Below are 23,981 nucleotides of genomic sequence, written 5' to 3' on the forward strand. Positions count from 1 at the left end.
ACTTTAATTGTTCCATCATACATCTTTAATTTGATGGTTTCAACGCCAACAATCTCTAAGGCATGATCATTGCAACTATACACAGATCCTCCTGAGACATGTTCATAATGATGGAACCATTCTCTTCTTGAGGTCATGTGATATGTTGCTCCTAAATCAATAATACATATATCTGTAAATCTCTTTCTATCTTCCACGGTGGTTGACGCTTCATAACATAGAGCATCTCCATCATCTGAAGTGTTTGCGGTATTGCCTTGTGGATTGGAGTTTTTACCTAGACTCCAACAATCCTTCTTCAAGTGACCCTTCTTTCCAAAGTTGTACCACTTTAAATTCTTTTTGCTTCTCGATTTTGATCTACCATGTTTGTGACTGCTGCTTTGGCCACGTTGATCTCCCTCTCATCGTTGTCAACACTTCTGCTTTTTGCAGATTTAATTGTTTGTCTTCCTTGTTCTTGCGTCGATTTTCTTCTTGTAGAATAGCAGCTGCAACGCCATTGAAGACTAGACTGGTGACATTACTGTTTGTCAAGTTGATGATGAGTTAATCATACGAATTAGGTAGAATTTGAAGTAGAAGTTCAACATGTTTTTGTTCTTCTATTGTACATCTTAAGGATGTAAGCTGATAAAATAAAGTGTTCAGTGTGGTTTAAGTGCTCTGTCACTGAAGTAGATTCTGGCATATGAAGAGTGTATAATTTCCTCTTAAGGAAAATTTTATTGTGCAACGATGTGGCCTCATACGGTTTGGTGAAATGATCTCATATCTCCTTAGTTGTCTTCTTCTCCTCGATGCTTGACAATACTTCATCTGCTAATGCTAGATGAAAGTTTGCCATAACATTCTCGTCCATTTCGATCCATTTATTGTCGTTTGTGAAATCTATCGGCCTTTCACTGATAGCTGCTAGACAACCGTCTTTCCTCAGGATGACCTTCATCTTCAATTTCCATAATGAGAAATTTCTCCCATTGAACTTTTCAATATCAAATTTCGTTGCCATAAGTTCTATTACGGATAGCTCCCACTATTTCACTATCGTGAATAGTTCTCTGGAACCTTCAGAGAATGGGTAATACCTTCTTATTTTCTTATGTTCGAGGATCCACTTTTTGGTGGCAACCACAAAGATAATAAGTAGATATTACACACTCAAATCTGGCTCTGATGCTAATTGTTGCGGAATACAGCTATCGGATAGAGAAAAATCGCAACTAAAAATTTGAGAAAATAAAAATGAAGATAAATAATACACAAATTTTACGTGGAAAATCCCTAAATAATATAGGGTAAAAACCACGGGAAAAGATAGAAGAATTTCACTATAAGAAAATAGGAATTACAACTTCTCTCGATCTAACAAGGAGAAAACAATAACAATTCTCTCTTGATAAAAAAGAGAAAACAACTCTCAAGAAAACTCTCTAAATTCTCTAGTATTGAGAGAAAGATAGAATTATTTGAGATGGTTTTGAAGCTAAATGGGTTAGGGTATTTATAGTTGAAGCTTAAGGACTAAGCTTATAAATACCCTAAAGTATAGGGACTAAATGTGCAGTTTTACCATCCCATTTTTCAATAATTTCGGTGTCAATTATCAATCATTTGCACCGAAAGTTTGAATAGCAATTTCCACCGAAAGTTGCTTGACTTTTCAACATAATTCACAAAGATAACAACGAACAAAAAAGCTAACTAGCAAGGAATAAGTGACATGTATTCTTATATAGTCCTTTATTGGATTATTCTATATAACCCCTCAATTTCCACCTAATTGTTCAATCTTTCACAAATTAATATAATTGCACTATAAATAATCACATCAAATCCTTTTATCTCAAATATCATTCTGATTCCATAAATGTATCAAGAGTTACATTACACATGTACCCTAAAATCTGGTCTAGAATTTTTCTGATATATGAAGATTGAATTTTTTTGATAAGTTACTTCAGTATTTTAGATTTCTTATATCGAGATTAATTTTATTTCATTGATTAGATTGAAGAATAATTGACCTTTTAAATAGGCTAAGGATTAAAATATGATAAATTAAGAATATAATGGTTTAGTAAAAAATGGGAACTTAGGTGCTCAAATGAAAACAAAGAAAAAGATTAATGGATAAAGGTATAATTAGACCATAAAATGATTAATTTGAAGAAGAAGAAAAAATGAAGGACTAACCATGAGATTTCACCATTTCCAAATTGGTGAATAAGAACTTAGGTGTTAATTTGTTATAATTTAATCATTTTATCTTAAATTCTTTAATTTAACAACTTAGCTGACCTTCCTTGGAGAGTTGTCTTTCATCGGTTAAAAGGTATGGTAAAAGAGAATAGAATGTCATTTCTCATATCATCTTCAAACTTTGTTTTACGCCTTTAATGTTAGAAACCTTAAATTCTCTCTCTAAAATTCAAGCTCTTTCCCTTCCCAAATTGAAATGTAAATGCATATTTATAATCATCATCTCATAAGTGTTCCATTGGTAATCTCAATTTTTGATTTCGAGTAAGTTAATCTTAAACCTAAAATCAAAACTTAATTAAGGTTTATGGTAATATGAGGGTTTACGTTTAAATTGGTTATATTGTCATTAAATATATGTTCTTTTTATATTCCTAAAGCAAGAAAATTTGATGGAGGCCATCAAATAAAAAGGGAAGGCTAAAGTTCTTGGTAGTGTTTAATTTAAGTCAAAACCAAGCAGCTTCGGTTAGATGAGTGTGTTCACTTGTATTATGATTGTTATGTTGATCCACTACAGCAAAAATGTTCTACAGTGACGTTTTTAGCGGCGTTTTGAGAGAAAACGCCACTAACTTTAAACATATAGAAGCGTTTACATTCCAAATACCACAAAATGGTAACTTTAGCGGCGCTTTTATACAAACACCGCAACAGAGTAGTACTTTAGTGGCGTTTTTTACAAACGCAGCTATAGACTTTATCTATAGTGGCGTTTTTTCAACAAACGTCGTAATAGAGTAGTACTTTAGCGGCGTTTTTTACAAATGTCGCTATAGGCTATTACTTTAGTGGCGTTTTTATACAAATGCCGCAACAGAGTAGTACTTTAGCGGCGTTTGTAGACTTCATCTATAGTGGCGTTTTTCAACAAACGCTGCAATAAAGTAGTACTTTAGTGGCATGTTTTTACAAAAGGTCGCTATCTATAGATTGTTACTTTAGTGACGTTTTTATACAAACGCCGCTATAGACTCGTACTTTAGTGTCAATTTTATACAAACACCGCTAAAGACTCGTACTTTAATGGTATTTTTATTTACAAACGTCGCTAAAGACTCCTACGCAATTTCCCCTTTAACCCTTTTCATTTTTTTAAAACGCTTAGTAAATCTTCAGACGCCTCAAGTTTCAAAACCCTAATCTCCCAAAAGTGAAAAAAAATATTCAAATCTACCCCTTTTACTCCATGACTCTAAACAACAAACACAAATCCCTTGAGATTGGCATTAACAATCGACAAGCTGAACCGGAGCTTGACTCCGAAGAAGACTTGGAGGAGCTGGAATCCGATGTGAATAAAATGGTGGAGAAGATTCTAGAATACAGACCCACTATCCCATATCAACTCAAAGCCACTCTAGCTTTAGTTCTCTCTTCTCAAAGACCCAACCTTCCCGATGTCAGATCAGAGCTTGGATCATCAGGAGAGCTTAATCCAGGTGAGAAATACCTGAAATCATCAAATCTCATATCTTCAAAAAATCTATAGTCATTTCTTAGCCGATTCCTCCTCTCCTTCGTTTCATTTTGTTTTCTTTTTTTTCAATTCTTTGTTTGGCTTTGGCATCGGCAGGAAAACAACATAAGAAAACACTGGGAATAGTGTTTTCGTGTGTGTGAGAGATAAAAAAACCCTAAGTTCTCTCTGCCCAGACTGTGTGTGTTTATTTCGAAGCCTCCCTGCTTCATCGAAGACTTGTTTGAGGTATATCAATCTCCACTTCAAGTTCGTCTGTTCCTTTTTCATATCTGTTTTAGTTTCATATCTATGGTTTTTTACATGTAATTCAGTGGGGTTTTGTTATGTTTTGGTTTTCAGCTTTGAAAAAAAATTAGTTTCGCTTTATTTTCTTCAGCATAACATTGTGTAGTCCATTGATTCACTCCATGAAAGTATTTGTTTATAGATAATTTATATAGAAATTCGAATTTCGTTTTGCACTTGAGAATCAGTTAAATTAATTTAATAACTGACTACATATATTTCGTTATTTGAATGTAAATTTTGACAATTTAGTTACTTTGTTTTTAGCAAAGAAGATTTAAAAAGCTGAAGTATTAAAGCAAGGTCGTTGAACTTTCCTTGGATATTGTAATTAATTTGTGCTGGATTTAGGTTCGGACTATCTTCATTACGGGTCTTCCTGAAAATGTCAAAGAGAGAGAGTTGCAGAATTTATTGAGATGGCTTCCAGGTTATGAAGCTTCGCAAGTGAACTACAAGGGAGAAAAGCCTATGGGTTTTGCTCTCTTCTCAAATGCGCGATTTGCAGTTGCTGCTAAGGATGCCCTTCAAGTATTATAGATTTATTTAATTGGCATTTTTTATTTTACTCATCTGAGGTATCTCTCTTTTTCAAAGCACTGATTGGGTTTGATTCGGATGTGTGCTAGGAAATGGTTTTTGATGCCGAGTTAAAGTCCCTTTTGCACATAGAGATGGCAAAGAAAAATCTATTTGTTAAAAGAGGTAAGTTGTTATTTTAACACTTTGTTTAATGCCAGAGTGAAAAATACTTTACATTGTTATAAACAAAATGCACGGATAGATAGTGTGTTAAACTGGATAAATTAATGCATTACGCATAATCTGGTTAGAAATGATCATGATGTTTGAAAGGAGATTAGATGATGGTTCTAAGTACACAATAGCCCTGTGAAAGGAAATATTTAGGAAGAGCTAGAGTTTGGTTGAATGTGGTTGAAATATTGTCTATAGTTTTGCTTTAATCAATTTTAGATGTCTACTCCTGATTTCAGGTTGATACTTTTTTTTAATTATTTTCTCCCCCTTTTCACAATAGTTTGATTTGTGATTTCATTGCAGTTTTTTGAGATGCCTAGACATGAAGCTGTCCAAGCACTTGATGTATACAAGCTAGCTGGTCAGCAGGTGAAGATATAATTTCTTAATAGTTACAATTGTGTCGAATATTTAGCTTTTCTGGTTATTGAATTAAATTGTTATTTGGTTAGTAGTTGTGGTTGGTTTGGTGAAAATATAATTAATGTCTATGATGCAGGCTAATAGCCTTTCTGATTTTTACGATGTTTGCAAAGGATTGGAACTTGCTAGGAACTTCCAATTTCCTGTTCTCCGGGAGGTATGGGTTCTATAGAGGTGATATTTTGTTTGAATTCTCTTATGTGATTTTTTTGTTCAATCCTTTGATATTAACTAATCATTATCATTGTTCCGGCCTCCACAATCTTTTTCATATATCATGTTCTCGGTTTGCTTGTTCTTTTTGTTTGATTATCGTCACTCACGTGTGTTCTTTTGTTCTGTTTGGTTGATTCTCTGATTAGTAAAGGAATGAGATTAAAGGTTTTATGTTATGTTCTAAGGTCTTCCCCTTTTTCTTAGCAATAACTGTTTGATTTCTGTGATTGTGCGAAGGGGGTTTGAAGAACTTTTGGGTTTATGTAATTGTAAGATAGTAATGCTTTTATTTCTTCGTTTAGGTTGAACTTCAAAATCAAATAATATGACAATATCATTGAGAGGGATAGTGATTAAGAAATTGAACAAAGAAGTTATTGCATGCACTTGAAATTTTAATATTCTTATTTAAGTATAGGGATTTAATTTCTTTTAGTGGAAAGTATGATTTCACTGTTTCAGCATATTTGTCACTATTGACCTATCATTGGCAATGATATTCTACTCTATATTAAGCTTGGTAAATGTTGATTTATGTTTGCCGAATAACTTGTGTGGTTTTGATAAGTTTGTTCCTTCAACATCTGCTCCAAGGCTCCAACCATGATTATTACTATATATGACTGTTTGATATTGTTCAATTATAACTGGCTGCAATCTCTAGTGATGTATTTGTGTCCTATTCACCAATGTTGATTAGTGCTTTTTGTTTCCAATTGCATGTTAGTTAAAATGGCTATGAAGATCACTCAATTTCTGCTGGCTGCCCAGTCAGTGGATAAAAAAGTCCGGACTGAGGTAGAGACTAATTTGCAGTAGTTCCAAGAACAGAACATGCCTCTTTTCCTTCTTTCTTTGTCAGTTGAGCTTTCAATGATATTCTAGTGAACAATGTTGAACTATGTTACATTTTAATTTTATTTTATAAATTTTGATTTATTTTTCTACATAATTTGTGTCGTAAATAAATTTTAACAACAACAACAAAACCCTATTCCCATATGTAATAGGGTAAGGGAGAGGTAGGGTAGTAGGTTGCCCCCAACTCCAGGTTGAGAGCAGCTTCTGTGGAAGACCTCCGACAGTCAGAAAATTAAAAATAAAGATAAAATACAATGTATGTATAAATAAATAAATGAATAAATAAATACATAGTTGGACACTTTTCATATATAGTCTTCGTATGCGCGTATGTAATGAGAAGTAATCCCTGAAAATAAATCTGTGTAAAAATATCTGCATATAGACAGAAATGTAAGATCCGACTAAATTTAAAAAGAGGAAACATGAAGAGTATGATACACAGAAGTCAACGATAGCAAGCTACGAGAAAAGAATGAAGTCAAAAGGGTTAAAACTTAAATTAAGGCAACACTACTCCGCTATCCTAGTTCTAAGCCTTCATAAATTCCAATGACAAAAAACGTATAAAAAGTAGAGATCATGTAAATTACTACAAAGACATTAAAAGAAGACAGAGATGATACACCCTATGGATGTGGCTCGCACTACTCGGCTACCCTAGTCTTAAGTCTTCATACTTTCCTATCAGAGGTCATGTCCTCGGTAAGGGCTAAATCCTTCAAATCAGATATCAAGCAGTCTTTCCACTTTCGCCTTGGTCGTCCTCTCCTTCTGGCACCGTCGACTGTAATCGACTCTACCCTCCTGATCGTATCCGACGGTTGTCGCCTAAGGACATGCCCAAACCACCGTAGTCTTCCCTCCCTCAATTTTTCGGATACAGGCACCACCCCAAAGACTTCCTAATAGCAGAGTTTGGTGTCATGTCCCCCAATTTTAAGTTTACTGTTATTAGATAATGCTATAGAATATTAAATTTGCGTAATATAAAATAGAAAATGATATATGTGAAATCAGTTAACCATAGCGGCGTTTGTAAATAAAAGTCACCATAAGTTAGGTTCTTTTGTGACATTTTGTGAAGAAAATGCCACTATACACATAGTTATTAGCGATATTTTTTTACCACAAATGCCGCTAAATATAATAACATGTAGCGGCGTTTTAGAAAACAAACGCCACTAAAGATAGGTAATTTGCGACGTTTTTCTAAAAATGCCGCTATAAATCTTGATATTTTATGGCGTTTTTCTTTAAAATGCTGCTATAGAACTTGACCTTTTGCGGTGTTTTCTGTTCACAAACGCCACTACCTTTTGCGGCGTTAGTTTTAGCGGCGCTTATTGCGGCATTTTTACATACGCCGGGAAAGTGTTTAGCTGCGCTTAAAAACGCCGCTATAGAGCTAAATAAACGCCGCTAAAACCCTAATTTGTTGTAGTGATCATTACTACGTATGCAATATTATATGCATGATCATTGACTCAGAGAAAAAAGGATGGCAAACATTGTTAATAGAAAGTATTGGTAAGCCTATATGATTACATGGGATGATCGAGCGAAGAGTTCAAATATGGTTATTTGTTAAACATTTTATTGTGATTATTTATTGCACATGATTATCTTGTTGAGTTCGAGATATAATTATCATGTTATAGAGTCCACAACGCTTGAACGAGTATTATTTAGACTTTGTTCTCGTTAGTAATGGAGGGATGTTGATGTTGGTTAGACTTATGTCCCATTAGTAACTGAGGGATTGACCATTATTGATGTGCTATTGCATTATTAACAGCGATGTATAAGAATTCATGTATTCATACTTTGAAAGAATATCATCGGGTTATTGTATAACTATTAATATAATCATGATTTTTGATATTGTTATTATTATTGATTCCATTAATGTCAATATAGATATCATTGCCATTATTATTAAGTATGAAAAGATCATGATTATAGACATGTCATTCAAATATGGTTTATGGTTATGACTATCTTACTAAGTTGTATAAGCTTATTTTGTTTGTTTAAAGATTTTTAATGTATCGATCATCGTAGTTGAGTTTGAAATTGTGTTTTAACTGTTATAAGTCATTTACGATTTTGCTAGTGTAATGAACTTTTGCTAAAACTCCTAGAATGATGGCTATGTAAAATATAAAGTATTTTGTGTGTAATATACGTTAAAGTGATTTGGTATTAGGGGTGAGCAAAACTTGACTCGATTCGAAAAATCGATTTTTCAACTCGACTAAAAAAAGTTCAACTCGAATTGATTTCAAGCTGTAATTTCGTAAACTCGACTGGAAAAATCGATTTTTTCTACTCGAGTTGAAAAAACTCAACTCGAATTGACTTTTAGTTGTAATTTCATAAACTCGACTTGACTCGAAAAAAAATTCAATTTCAAGTTCAAGTCGAGTTATAAAATACAACTTGAATAGCTTGAAATTTTTAGTAACTAGTGAATTGATTTTCAAGTTTGAGTCGCGTCCCTCGACTCTGTAAGATATATCATATATGTATATCACATATGATAAAAGTATGAAGAAATATATATGTATCATATAAGGTTATAAAAAACCATTTGAAATGGAATCAAATAGTATCATAATATTATAAACATTTACAATTAAATTTAAATATAAACTTGAAAACTCGACTCGACTGGAATTTTATAAACTCGAATCGACTAAAATAATTCAAATCAAGTTGGAATTATAAAATATGACTCGTCAATTCGAATAACTTGAAATTTTTTGACTCAATTCAACTCGATCAAATGCTGACTCCTAGTTGGTATGTTTCGTGTGTCTATTGTGTGATATGTTATATGATACCTATGTAAGTTACGAATACGATGAACTGGTGTATTATGCTTCCATGCACAAACTGTGTAGGCATAAGATTATATTAAATTTCATGAAGAAATGTCTTATGAGATATATGTTTTAAGCATGATAGAATGTTAATTACACATGAGTGAAATTTGATGAAACTGATGATATGTCGTATTATTGAAATGTCGTGGATCATATCACATGTTAAACATAACATGGATAAAATTTGAAGAACTTACGAGCATGTTTGAAAGTTAAAATTAACTAATTTGTGCATTTTGTATTGATATAAACATAATGTATTAATAGCAAATCAGTAGTAGGTATCGATATTATCATGTCAACACTACAGTAAAACTGTACATTTGCGGCTTTTTTACCTATAGCGGCGTTTTAAAGCGCCGCAAAAAACGTTTATGGCGATATGAAAAATGCCACAAGAAGCGTCGGGAAAACTAGCGCCGCTAAAGTTCGCGGCTTTTGTCAACAAAAAACGCCGCAATAGGTGAAGAGATATAGCAACGTTTCTTGAATAAACGTCGCAATAGGTGTTGCGATTTAGCGGCGTTTGCCCACAAATGCCGCAAAAAGTGTAGATATTTATCGGCGTTTTTTTAGATACAAACGCCACAAAATGTCTACATCTATAGCGGCGTTTTTGTAAGCGTCGCAAATGGTTAAGATATTTAACAGCGTTTTTCAGATACAAACGCCGTGAAAAGTCTGTTATATAGTGGTGTTTTATAATAAAACGCCACCAAAAAATTAGATAATTTGCGACGTTTTTCATACAAACGTCGCAAAAGGTTTGGTATATAGCGACGTTTTTTGGATGCAAATGTCGCAAAAGGTTTGGTATATAACGGCGTTTTTTGTTACAAACGCCACAAAATATCTAAATTATTTATGGCGTTTTCATGTAAAATGCCGGTATTGTTTTTGTTATTTAGCGACATTTTTTTACAAACACCGCTAAAGAACACAGAATTGAAACAATTTAAATATTTTCTTCAATTACCCCAAATCTGTTTTTTTCATCATGTTCCATTATCCAACGAACATGACATCAATAACACCAAACTCAATTTCCATAACAACCAACATCAAATCCAATATAATAATTAAAAGTTTACATTAACGTAATATTAATTCAGTTAAACATTGTTCAGTAACATTAACAAAACATATAACACAAATAAGACTAAGATGGTGGATTCTGAGGTTGCGTTTTCTATAACATTTGCATCATATCATGTAGTCGTTTTTCAAATTCTTGACATTTCTGCTGATATGTTGCTTCTCTCTGTGCTGTCGCTGCTTCTCTCTGTGCTTCCGCTGCTGTTATCTCTGCTTCCCTCGCTTAATTTTCGGCTTTCATGTTAGCCATTTGTTGATCCATTTCAGCCAACTTTTGTTTTAAATGACTAACTTCTAATTGGGAAGACTGAGACTGTGATGACATGTACTGAGATGAACTAAATCCAAAATATTTGGTGGGAGTAACGAATGATCCTTGACAGCTCACCCAGCCATATCTTTTAGGACCCAAAACGTCATTAATAACTTGATTTTCAATGTCATCCTCATTAACAAGACCTTGACTCGAAGCCGTAGCTTGATACTCCGCCATTTTCTCCCTCAAATTTCCTAATAATAAAGTAAATAATTAATTCAACTAAAAATGTCATGCTATAGATATAAATAAAACATAATTCAAATCTTCTATCTAATAAACGTACCATAATTTCTGCAACTTCAACAGTCATATGAGTGTCATCATTCTTTGTATGTGTCATGTCGAAGAGTTTGATTCGACCAACTTTAGAACCAGATGCATTTTCCTACAATGTACCATAATATAATTAGTTTGAGTTAGTATATACACGGAAAACAAATAACTATGTGAATAATCTATAATACCTCCTCATTAGCTATACAAGCAAAACTCTTCGATCCAGCCGTGTGCGTAAACTTTTGTTGTTGCCTACTAGCAACACCAATATGCTCTTGGTCCTACAATTGCAAACAACCACTTTTAATGATGATTTATAATTCGTTAAAATTATTTTTGATAAATAAATCATATCTGTCCTTTTTGTGAACTCCAAAATCTGAATGCATCTTCCTATTAGTACCTGAGCATTCCAGGTGGGACAATTTGTAGATTCTCTTCAAGGTTGAGATCATTCTTGAAGTATTTCTTTTTTAAGGAGCTCTTGTGGTCTCTCCATCTCTTCCCTAAAGCTTGCTTCACATAATCGTCAGAGACCTCTAAAGAAAATTTCTCCTATACAGCAAATAAGTGTTCAACGTAAGTATAAATTAGTATTGAATTGTTATAAAGTATCTATTATAATGACATTATTACCTTAACAAAATCCAACACCTGATTTTTGTTACTATTAAGCATTTCGCGCCATGACTCATAATTGATCAGTAAAAGATTAGCATTACGTCCAACTATGCCTAAGTAGCCGGATAGAAGACGTGCTTCTGGGCCAATAGGTTGACCGACATTGTTTTTTGAAACTTTGACACGGTGCCCAGGAAGAAGTTGGTATAATTCCTTCAATGTTGTACGTCATCTACTCTTGCGTGTTCCAACATTTTCAACTATATAAGAAATTATTAAATGTAAGTTTTGAAAATGAACAAACTATTAAATAAAGTTTCGAATATTACCTTGAATTTCTATAGCTTCTTCAACAATTATAGGAACTTCGGAAGAGTCAGCAGCATTCGATTCCTCATTATTTGTTTGTTCATGCTCTTCAGAAGCTCGAACAACCCGCAAATCACTTAATTTTCTCCTCGACATGATATCTGTAATAAAAAAACATTTGTAAAAAGAAAATGATTTAATTAATGAATATATTGAAAGACAACATATTAAAAGTTATAACATTATAAACAAATAAATTAAGATATAAAATCTTACGACATTCTTATGTAATGTCAATTGTCATAAATATCTTCATCAATGTCCTCCCGAACCCATTGAAATTGTGTTCTATTAGTGATAGCTTCCTCTAAGTTTTGTGCTACTAGAGGTAAACATTTTGATCTTGTTTCAATGTCATCTCTACTTCCATCCCCAATGTCTATCAAGTCTCTGGGAGTATTACGAAGCACAATATACCAACCGTCATCCATTGGATCGTGACAGTAAAATACTTGTTTCACTTGAGAAAAAAATACATATGATTCATCCATCGATCGTTGACCATTGTGAATTAATCGAGAGAAATTCACCATTGTAAACCCGAATTTATCTTTTTTTATGCCTCTGTTTAGATCAACCTAGTCACACCAAAACATCACAGCCTTTCGTTTTCTATAATAATATAACTCAATAATGTCCGTAAGAATTTCATAATAATCAACATCTCCCTCCTACAGATTATTTTCCCTGACACTAGCATAACTTGTAGTTGAAGTAATTAAGACTCCATAATTTTGTGTCATCCTTAATCTTTCATGAGATTTTGTGTGGAACCTGAACCCATTAATGAGGAAGACATTATATCTTTTAACTATTCTATTCGGACCTTGAGAAAGCCATTTAACATCTTCACTAACTTCTCTCCCACTCCAAACCTATTACACATGAATGGTGAATTAATTTGCATTGATTCCGATATAAAAATTAAGACATGTATTATTTATAATTATGTGGAATGATTTAGTTGCTTACCGTCTGACCTAACCAATCATGAAAAGTTTATGTGAATAACTTATGTATTTCTCGCTGATGTAATCTTCGGGAGCGTGCACAAGATCTCAAGACTTCTTTAAACTCACTATAAAGTATATCATGTCGTTAAAAATGATAAATATAAAAGATTAAGAGATTTCATTAGTATTGGGTCCGAAAGACTTACGTGCGAAAGGGATCTATTGAATCGTGATAGAAAATAACATATCGGTGTGCTTGTACCCAAGATGTGTCATCTAAGTGTGCAATTTCAACTTTCCCTAGTGGTTGGCCATAACTTCCAAACAAATAATGTTGAAGTAAGTCATTAGTACTGAACACATCATTTCTATTTGGTCTATTCCATCTTGTTTCAACATCTTCCAAATATCTAGAGCAAAATATCATACATTCCTCTGCCAAATACCCTTCAGTAATTGATCATTCCGGATAACGCTTATTACGATAGTAAGACTTCAACTTGCTCAAGAACCTATACTCAAAACAACATACTACGTAAATACATTCTATTAAAAGGTATAATCAGTAATCATTTGAAACATATAATTCAATTAACACCTCTCTATAGGGTACATCCATCAATAGAAAACTGGTCCACTAACTATTGCTTCGTGAGAAAGATGAATTAACAGATGCACCATAATTGTGAAGAATGAAGGCGGAAATATCTTCTCCAAGTTGCATAAAGTCAAGGCGACTCGATCTTGTAATTTATCAAGTTCTTCAACCATCAGAACTTACCCACAAATGGCTTTCATTATATTAGAAAGTTCAATGATATAAGATGTCACCTTACTCGACATGCAACCGCGTACAGCTACTGACAGTAAATCTTGCATTAATATGTGATAACCATGTGACTTTAAAGAATAAAGTCTTCAATCTTTAACACTAACACATCGAGAAATGTTTGATGCATACCCATCTAGGACATTTATATCCTTCAACACCGTGCAAAACACTTCTTTTTCTTTCTTCGAAAGAGAAAAAATAGAAGGCGGCAATAAATATTTTCCAGTAGGATGTAACTGCGGATGAAGATCATGTCGAATTCCCATGTCGACTAAGTCAAGTCTACTCTTGAGATTATCTTTAGATTTTCTGCTATCATTTAGAATGGTCCGATAATATTCTCAAAAAAATTCTCCTCGATATGCATTACATCAGGATTATGTCTCAAAATATGATTCTTCCAATAAGGCAACTCGAAGAATATACTCCTCTTTTTTCACAAGTCTACCTTATTTGTCCTTTTCTTTGACCTGATTTGTCATTTTCTTTGATCGTGTATTAGTTGCTTGATTCATCTTTCCATAAGTAAAATTGATATTTTTCAACATGGAGAATATATCAGATCCGGTTGTTTGGTCAGGAGCATTTCGAAACTCTTCATCACCATCAAACATATTCTTTTGACATCTAAATCTATGATTATCAGGTAACCACCGAAGATGTCCCATATAAGAGAACTTTCCATTAAACAACCACTTCGAACATGTTTGTGCAACACAACAAGGACAAGCATAACGACCTTTGGTACTCCAACCAGATAAATTTGCATACGCAGAAAAATCATTAATTGTCAATAATAAAGCCGTACGTAAATTAAAGTTCTCATTCTTCAACACGTCATATGTTTTGACCCCTTCCCACAACCTTTTCAACTCTGCAATTAGCAGCTTCATGTAAATATCATTATCATTTCCAGGGCCTTTCTCACCAGGGATTATCATGGATAAGATGAAAGATGATTGTTTCATGCAAATCCACGGATGCAAATTGTATGGAACAAGTATAACAGGCCAAGTACTATACAAAGTACTCGTGATTTTGAATGAATTAAACCCATCAGTTGCAAGAACGAGCCTGACATTTCGAGGATCTCTCACAGAACTTGGATACTTGTTGTCAAATGACGAAGCTAAAGAATCAACAAGATGTCGTAATAATCCATCATCGGTTCTGCCATCATGATGCCACCTCATAGACTCAGCAGTCTTGGAGGACATAAACAATCTTTGTAACCTAGGTATGAGAGGAAAATATCGCAGAATCTTTACCGGTTTCTTTCTTGATCGTGCTTGAGCTTCATCCTCACTCACATTTTCTGCATCCCTATTCATCCATCGAGATTTTCCGCATACATGACAAGACTCCTGATTTTTCCGATCACCCCAATACAACATACAATCATTCGGACAACTATGAATTTTTTCATATCCAAAACCCAAATCTTTTTTCATTTTCTTCATATCTTTGCATGATTGAGGGATTTTTGCAAAAGGAAACACTTCTCCGAGTAACATCAACAATTACGTAAAAGAGTTACCAGTCTACCCTCCCAAGCATTTTAAGTGGAAAAGACGAATGCAGAAAGATAACTTTGAATATTTTGATTCCTCATAAAGTTGTTCATTCATTTCATTCAGCAACTTGTAAAACTTTGCCGCATCTCCATTTGGCTCTTCATCACATCCACTTCTTCCAATCTCAGTGAAATCATTAACATCTTCAACACAATCATTTTCTGTAACAGATTGATGACGATTGTGCATATTAAATGCATCTCGCAACATCCCTACCATGTCATCTTGTCTAATAGTTCGATGGTGAGAAGTAGTAGGATAAGTCGAATAACTAGTGGAAGCAAATCTATCAGATATAAATTCTTCATGAAATATCCATTTTCTATACCCCCGAACAAATCCAAACACAACTAGATGCTCGTACACAACTTCACGAATGTGCCAATTAATGTTAGCACACTTCTTACAAGGGCAAAGAATCATATTCTCTTGGCTTGCATTCACAAAAGCTAGATTTAGAAAATGTTCGACTCTATTTCGATATTCTTCGCTGACCCTTGAGAAATCCATCCAACTCTTATCCATTTCTTACTTCTGCAATTTAAATCTCAAATGTTAATTTGGTTAAGAATCGGGTTTAAAAAGGGAAAATATGGGTAAGGTTATCGGTATTGTTCTATCAGTACCGATACTATAGGCAAAACTGGGAAGAATGAGCTGAAAAAACCCCATTATGATAAATTCTCAACTCTACTCTAATGTCAAAATAAGAAATGAGGAACTGCTTATTCCACTCAATTTTACTTCATTGTACTCTAATTTTATGCAATATGTTTCAAATTTGACTCTACTTGAATAATAGCAGCACATATGTTTTCAATCATCTTTAATACATGCACATTATGTTCAAAATAGGATGGTAAAAAGATAAATACTAGTTTGCCAAAATGACAGGCAACACGGTTCACATAAAAGTATTCATGAATACAGCAGTAAAGCATGAAAATTAAACTTGTACCAGGTGATGAATTGGTACTGCAGTCAATGATCCAAACCGACCTTTAATACGCCCAACAATTTCTTTAACTTGGCTTGTAAGTTTCTGGTCTGTGGACAGTAAGTCAAATTGCAAAAAATTGAAAAAGAAGAAAATGAGATAAAATAACATATTAACATCACTACAAACAAAACTAGACACACTATTAAAGTTTGAGGAATTTGTATCTATATCCTAAACAATGCCAGCAGTACCAATATTTTGAAGACTAAAATAACAAGAAACGAAAGGAAAAATAACGAAAATGAAACCACCCCAGATTAGACTGTTGAATGCTCTAGTTTTATTTACTCCTACAATTTTCATTGAGAATTCAGATATTTGGGACCCACGATATAATTTTATACATGTGACTGGAGCATATCAGATCTTGAACGTAAGGTCATTCTGCAATGTAACTAAAGAAAGAAAAGTAGTACTTTATAATTTGAAGACAGGATAGCATCCCAAGTGAAGCAGATGTTCCTAGAATTTACTAGAAATTTCAAATGGTTTGTGCATAAGATAACACATACGAAACAAAATTGACAGCAAAAGGCACAGGTGTGTTAAACAAAAACTATTGACAAAAAAAAATGCATAACATCTAACAGTATCAATAATTAAAGAAAAAAGTGGCAAATCACACACTCCAAATAAAAATGGTCAAGAGATACCTGATAGACATGAGAACCTTCTTTACAACGCAAAGAATGAGAAAAGGAAACAAATTAAGGATTTCACTCTGGAAGTGCATCCATGGAGCAGGCTGCAGCAGAGAATTGCAAATCAGCCCGAGTCAAGTTATCCTATACTATTAGGATTCAAGATAATCCCTTATATTTTATAAGCTCCATAAAGGACATAAAAAGAATCTATTTGGACCATATTTTTATTAGACTGGATCAGATCATATGAATATATATATGCGACTACTCAATCGTTCAAAAAAGTATGATTTATCAAAAGTGCCAGGTTAGTTACTACAGAGATGGAGATTCATTGACATGAGAGGAACTACAGAGATGGAGAAATGAATCAAGTAAACTAAGCAGCTAAACAAGTTTAACAAAGAATCCAATAGGAGATGGAGACAAGAACATATTGACAGCCAACTATATCTCGTCCATTAGCTATAAAGTAAATGTAAAGCAAATGGCGAGGCTTAATAAGTTTGGAAAACTGCATATTTTGAAAACAAGATACATCGTCATCGATTGTAATCTTTCTTGTTTTGCAAATAATCAAATATTTTCATATAAAGCAAAAGGAAATAACATCAGCACAAATGCTAGAGAGGATAGCTCAGACGGTTTCAAGCTATCAGGCAAAGTAGAATGTGGAAGATAAATATAGAGAAAGTAAATTTTGACTACCAAAGATGGGTTTTAAACGATGAGTTCCTAACCCTAAAAGGAAATTGGAATTCACATACATTGAAGTCAAAATTCTTAGACATTTTGAGCACTGACATCTAGTAAACAACAAACAGAAATGCTTACCGGGCTTCTTTGATTCCGCTCTTCACTTGAAAATCCTGTAACAGTCAATTTCCAGTTTTTCTCTGCAAATAACCCATGTTCAACTTTCATTATAGCTCCATTGGCTTCACTCAGAGGATGAAGAAACTATAATATGTTATCTTATGCAGACTCAACATCTAAATTTTTTTGCAATACTGAAGTAAAACATACTTTATCAAAATGTACATGATATAAGAGTGAATCAGAAGCAGCTCCTGGAAGGAAATATTAAGCATGGATTACAATAAGTTTTTGAAATTCTACTGACCACCAGCAACATGATGTATAAAGTTGCGAATGTAAGCTTAAACTCGCATATAGTTATTAATATGAAAGCATGAAGTAACTTTGCACAATTATGTAAAGGAGAGAAATCAGAGAACACGGATTCCATTACGGCAAACTTCAAATCATAGAAAACCTAAATATTCTAGAATTTTACCCCATGTGATAAAAAATAAGAGAACTATCCAAATATATATTGTACCATGACCATCACATCAACAAAACTATTCAAAAGAAATGAAAAATAGTGAAGCACAAACCTAAGTGTAGCAAGAGATCCTTGGACTCTAATGTTGACGATTTCCTATGCTTTGCCAAACTGTGTGCAAGTGTTGTCACCTGAAAATGAGTAAAATGGTGTAAGTTTTAAACAAATAAGATTATTGCTCAACAGCTGATTAATGTACCAAAGAGGAGGACACAGAGAAGAATAAGAAGAAAGATTGAAAAAAATGAATGAAAAAAAAGACAACAGTACATATGGACAGTTTAGTTGTATAGCTGTGACTGCAAGCAAGTGGCTAGTTGGCATTAACTGACAGAAAAACTAAACTTTTATTACAAAAATTACCAATTAAAACAATTTTTCACCATCCCAATGTAGTCATAAAAATCAAATAACTTAAGTAAACCCAATGTCTTCTAAACCATCCACTGTCAGCCCAAATATTTGATTTCTCTTCAGGCTAAGCACAAAATATTGCAGGAAGAATTTCATGGATTTCTTAAAAAGTATTTTGCTGTATTCAGGCTACATCTGACCAAAAAACCCCAAAGCTAGCCATGTCTATATTTATAACAGTTAAGCCTATGACATTATTTATACTACGATTTGAGGTTAATTTCCACCACAAACTGAGTAATAAATGCACATTTCCATAACTCCAAAAACAGAAAGGCAAATATCAACAAGGTAAGCCCTTAAAGTAGAGCCTTACAGAGTCTATGAAGTCATCAGCAATCTCCAGAAGTAGATCTTCAACTTCTGGTTCAAGCTTACCTTGAGAATCAACCTGAGCACAGCCAAAAGATGAATGATGCAATTTAATACAAGGAACCGACGCAAGGAACCGACGGAGTGAATGGTGGTGACTGAAGGCGCGACGCAAGGAACCGAAGGAGTGAATGGTGGCGACTGAAGGCGCGACGCAAGGAACCGACGGAGTGAATGCTGACGACTGAAGGTGCGATTTACTGAAGATGATACTGAAGACGCAAGGAACGGACGGTGGCAATAGATTCAATTTCAAGCCCAATTTACTGAAGATGATACTGAGCGTAGGCTCGGGGGGATGAAGAAATTTGGGGTTTTATAAAACTTTGTGGCGTTTTAAACCAAACGCTATTAATATTGCGGCGTTCCACTAAATTACAGAACTATCACGATGTTTACATAAAAACACCACAAAAGTATTTATTCTTCAGTAGCATTTCTACACAAACACCACTATATATGAAACATATTACGGCGTTTGTGGAGAAAAGCGCTACTATAGATTAACCTTTTGTGTCGTTTGTTAAAAAAGCCGTTAAAATATTACTCTATTATGGTTTTTTTGTAAATTGCCACAATTGATAAACCCTATTATGGTGTTTGTATAAAAATGCCGCAAAATAAATCTCAGTTGCGGTGTTTCTTGAAAAAACGCCACTATATTTAAACCATATTACAGCGTTTGTTGGAAAAACGCCACTATGGATGAATCTATTGCGGCGTTTTTGGATACAAACGCCACTAATTACCTTTATTTATTAATTGATTTTAAATATTTCATTTTTGCTCTACATAAACTAAATTTACTATCATGTAGTTTTATCTAATTAACAACAACCATACATTTTAATTAAGACAGAAGTTATGCATAAAAATACTTAACAACAAAATACATTAAAATTTAGAAACATTAAAGTTATGCATAAACAGTCTTCACCATATTGTTCACTAGAATTTAGTCTTCATTGCTCCTTCGTGGGGAAAGGACGTAAAAAAACAGTTATCCTTGTTTGACGACGCATCGTTAAGTTTTTCCTCCGTGTAAACGCTATATGGAGAAACTCTTCATCCATTTCACCAAATAAGTCCCCTACCTCCGGTTCACCAAGAAGACTCCTTGTGCGCTTCAGTGCTTCACTTGAAACAGATAACGACCTTCCACCTACAGTATGAAACTTGATTGCAGGTGGCTTGGGAAATGAATCAAACATTAAAAAAATTTAAATTGATGATAGAAACGTTTACTTGGAGTAACAGTAGAGGCAACGTCATCTTCATTGAGGATAGATAATGCTTTTGCAATTGAAGATTCTTTTAACGCCACAGAGTTACCAAATTTTGTTCTAAACATCGGGTATTTATCCACTCCTCTATCATCGTTCTCAATAAGCTTTGAACATCCTACATGCGTACGATCTATGAAATTTTAGAGTACAAAATAAAAATATAGCGACAGAAACTTTCAGCGATTATTACCTTCAAGTAGGAGATCGACCATGGAAGGGTATAGATCAATAGGAGCTCCTTTCGGGTCATCATCGAGTTTCGACAGCAAGTACGGACCGATAGTCTCCCAACGATAATTTGATCCATCGTCAAAGCAAATACGCCACGTGGACATTCCGACGATAATTTCTCTTACTCAAGGCAACACCTGCTTTTTGTACCACAACCATTTGTTCACGTTTTCAAAAGCTATTATTTTCCTATTCGAAAGCTATTATTTTCCTATTGGAAAGCAGAAAAATACTACTCCAAAGCACTAAACCAGTAAAACACTATGTGTAGATATTATTTAATTTCCTATTCGAAAGCTATTATTTTTCTCAAATACGTTAGATTTCTGTGTTTTCCCCATTTTCAGAATACCAACAAAAAATAAATAAAAAATTTCAGTTGTGAGAGAAGGGATCAAACCTTGCAATTGTGTTATAGTTCGCCGGTGAGAGGGCCGATTTGGTCGCTGGGACATACAGAAGACGACATCACTTGGAATCGTGTGAGGGTCGTTGTTGTACCAGATAAATCCCTTTTAGGGAAGCATAGTTGAAATGATTTTAGGGATCAGGCAGGTGAAATGGGTGAAGCATATATTTAACCTTTGGAGGCATTTTTTAAAAAATGCCATTATAGTACATGTTTTGCGGCGTTTTTATAACAAATACCACTATTGATGAACCCTATTGTGGAGTTTGTCTAAAAATGCCACTATAAACAACCCTATTACGATATTTTTCCTAAAAACACCGCTAAATTACTACTATATCACGACATTTGTTGGAAAAACGCCACTATAAACAACACTATTGTGACGTTTATTAGAACATGCCACTATAAACAACCCTATTCCGACATTTGTGCTATAAATACCGCTAAATTACTACTCTATTCGACATTTTTTTAGAAAAATGCCCCTATAAACAACCCTATCTCGGTATTTATACTATAAACGTCGCTATATTACCACTCTATTATGATGTTTGTTGGAAAAATGCCGCTAAAGTATCTTTTTGTGGCGTTTGGATTATAAACGCCACTATATATTTAAATTTTGTGGCATTTACTCTCCAAACGCCGCTACATAACACTTTTGTTGTAGTGCAAGTATTGATATCTAGGCTAAATTTTGAATGTTAATTTAGTATCGATAATGTGTGTAGAGTATTAGTACCATTTATGTAATATCGAAACTCATTAGGGAGATAAAAGTTTATAAACACTAAATGAGTATCAATACCACTATCGAGTATTGATATTGTTCCTATACAATATCAAGTATTGATAACAATATCGATACTATTAGCTTTAATGTATTCTTTAATAATGAGTATTGATGCTTCTTGAGTAGTACCAGTATAAATAATGGTTTAATGTTTCAACTCAAGCTATATGCATCTATACCAAATCATGGTATTGAGGTTCAAAGTTCCTATTAAATTAAGAAGTATTAATATTGTATTAATACACTATCGGCACCCTATGAATAATTTCGATACCAACTGTATAAAATGATTTAGTTATGCAATTAATACCTAATCTTTGTGATGTTTATAATTTACCCTTTATGTTAATAAATTGCATGTAAATGTTAGTAACGGCTTCAACTGATTAAATACTTGCATGTTAGTCGCCTAAATCATGATTGAATCTATTGTTTATATGATAATCAAATTAAGTTTTTAAAAAATTATCATTTTGATTCTGATTAGTCACGTAACATCGTTGATCTGATTCTCAATTAGATCTGGTTAATAATGTTACATTTAGTAATATTAGAGTTTGAGTTTAGTCGATTCTAAGACTAAATTGAGACATGTTATGTATTGTATGATATTGTATGCTATTAATTAATTACATACGCTACCTAAGAATTTATATTGTTATTGATTCAGTAACTTACACCTAATGCAATCTAATTTTTATTGGACGTGTATTAATATGTCTATAGATCCGAGTGACTCTATAGATCTCGATCAATTTATTTAGTGATTCTTCAAATTATGGCAAGGATTATGTAATCATCATTTTTCGAATTTACCCCTATATTATTACTATTATCATTATTATATTATAAATATTATTTACAAACATAAAAAAAATAATACCTAAACCCTTTACAATTTACAACCGGGCCTTAAACCAAACCCCACCAATTAAAACCTAAACCCATTACAAAATAAAACAAAAAAAAATCGGGCCTCAAGCCCCAAGTCCAAACCCGAACATCCCCAATTCAGACCCGAATTAGACCCGACCTGGATCTAAACCTAGCCCTAGGTAGCCGCCCTCCCCCCAACCAGAGGCCACCTCCCTCTGCCCCAACCAAAGGAGAGTCACTCTAGCACGCCACCATCACCAACACTCTGCCACCTACAGAAAGCAACAAAGAAGAAAACAAAAGTGATGATTTTTTATTTTCTCTGTAAACGGGTATAAAACCCCAAACATAATACTGTAAAGGGGGTTGGTCAGTCAAGAAAAAACAATGTAACATCTTCTTTTCGAAACAATAACAAGAAACCTTCAAAGGTTATTTACTTTATTTTTTTCCTCTGATTTCGAATACCTTCCTTGTTTTTTTATTTTGTTTTTTCTTTGCTGCTTTTAGTTTGAATCATGGAAAAAGGGGGGCTTTCTTGTAATTTGAAAAAAAAGAACTAGTTTCATTTGGTAAAAGGGGGCTTTCATATAGTTTGAAAAAAAACTAGTTTCGTTTGAAAAAGATGTATAACCTGTAATATATATATATTAACAACTAACCATTTTTATAGTAAAAAAAGGCTAAAAAAAGCAATAATATATCTAGTGTTACCTAGGTTGTCGGAGGAGTCACCCGAGCCTAGGAAAGTCGAAGGGTCTCGGCCATTTTCATGGTGATGGAGATCGTTTCGTGCGAAGCCGAGTCCAGATCTATAACGAGGAGCTCGAGACGAGTCTCCTGGTAACTTTTGGTGGCCAACGGCCATCGGCGGCAATGGCGGTTTGTTACGGCCCGGACAGCGGAGCGGCGACCGGCGGCGCGAGCTTCTCTCTCTAAAAAAATTTTAAAAAAGGAAAAATAAAATAAAAAAATGAAAAAGTTAGCTTTTATAAAACACTTTCGGGGGAAAATTGTGTTTTCTTCCCCTAAATTTACGTGCGTTTTTGCAAAGTAGCCACTGGCAGAGACCATTTCATTAATTTACCCATTTATGTTTGTGCTTTGTAATTTTTGGTATAATTACTATTCAGTCCCCCTACTTTTAGTGTGTTTTTACACTTCAGTCAGCGTATTGACCTTTTAATTTTTTTAAATGCATGTGGACTAATTTTGTATTTTTCCCTTTTTAGTTTAACATATTAATTTTAGGCTTAAATAAAGTGTATAATTATCCTTAGGTCCCTATAGTTTTCACGTATTTTTACATATTAGTCCCTAATATGTTTTTTTACTTTGTTTAGATTTAGCTATTAACATTTTAATCTGTTTAGTTTAGCCCCCTATTAT

General features: G+C 33.7%; 1 long non-coding RNA gene across 1 annotated transcript; it reads right to left on the minus strand.

The window, feature by feature from the left end:
• Positions 1-17,631: 17,631 nt before the first annotated feature.
• On the minus strand, positions 17,632-19,271 carry LOC120163056. Its single transcript, XR_005519615.1, has 3 exons — positions 19,001-19,271; positions 18,261-18,339; positions 17,632-17,756 (listed from the first exon to the last, which is right to left on the minus strand). It is a non-coding gene; the product is annotated as an uncharacterized LOC120163056 (long non-coding RNA).
• Positions 19,272-23,981: the final 4,710 nt, after the last annotated feature.

This window comes from Hibiscus syriacus, unplaced genomic scaffold, assembly GCF_006381635.1.
Source record: "Hibiscus syriacus cultivar Baekdansim isolate YM2019G1 unplaced genomic scaffold, ASM638163v2 tig00111427_pilon, whole genome shotgun sequence".
Lineage (NCBI taxonomy): Eukaryota > Viridiplantae > Streptophyta > Magnoliopsida > Malvales > Malvaceae > Hibiscus > Hibiscus syriacus.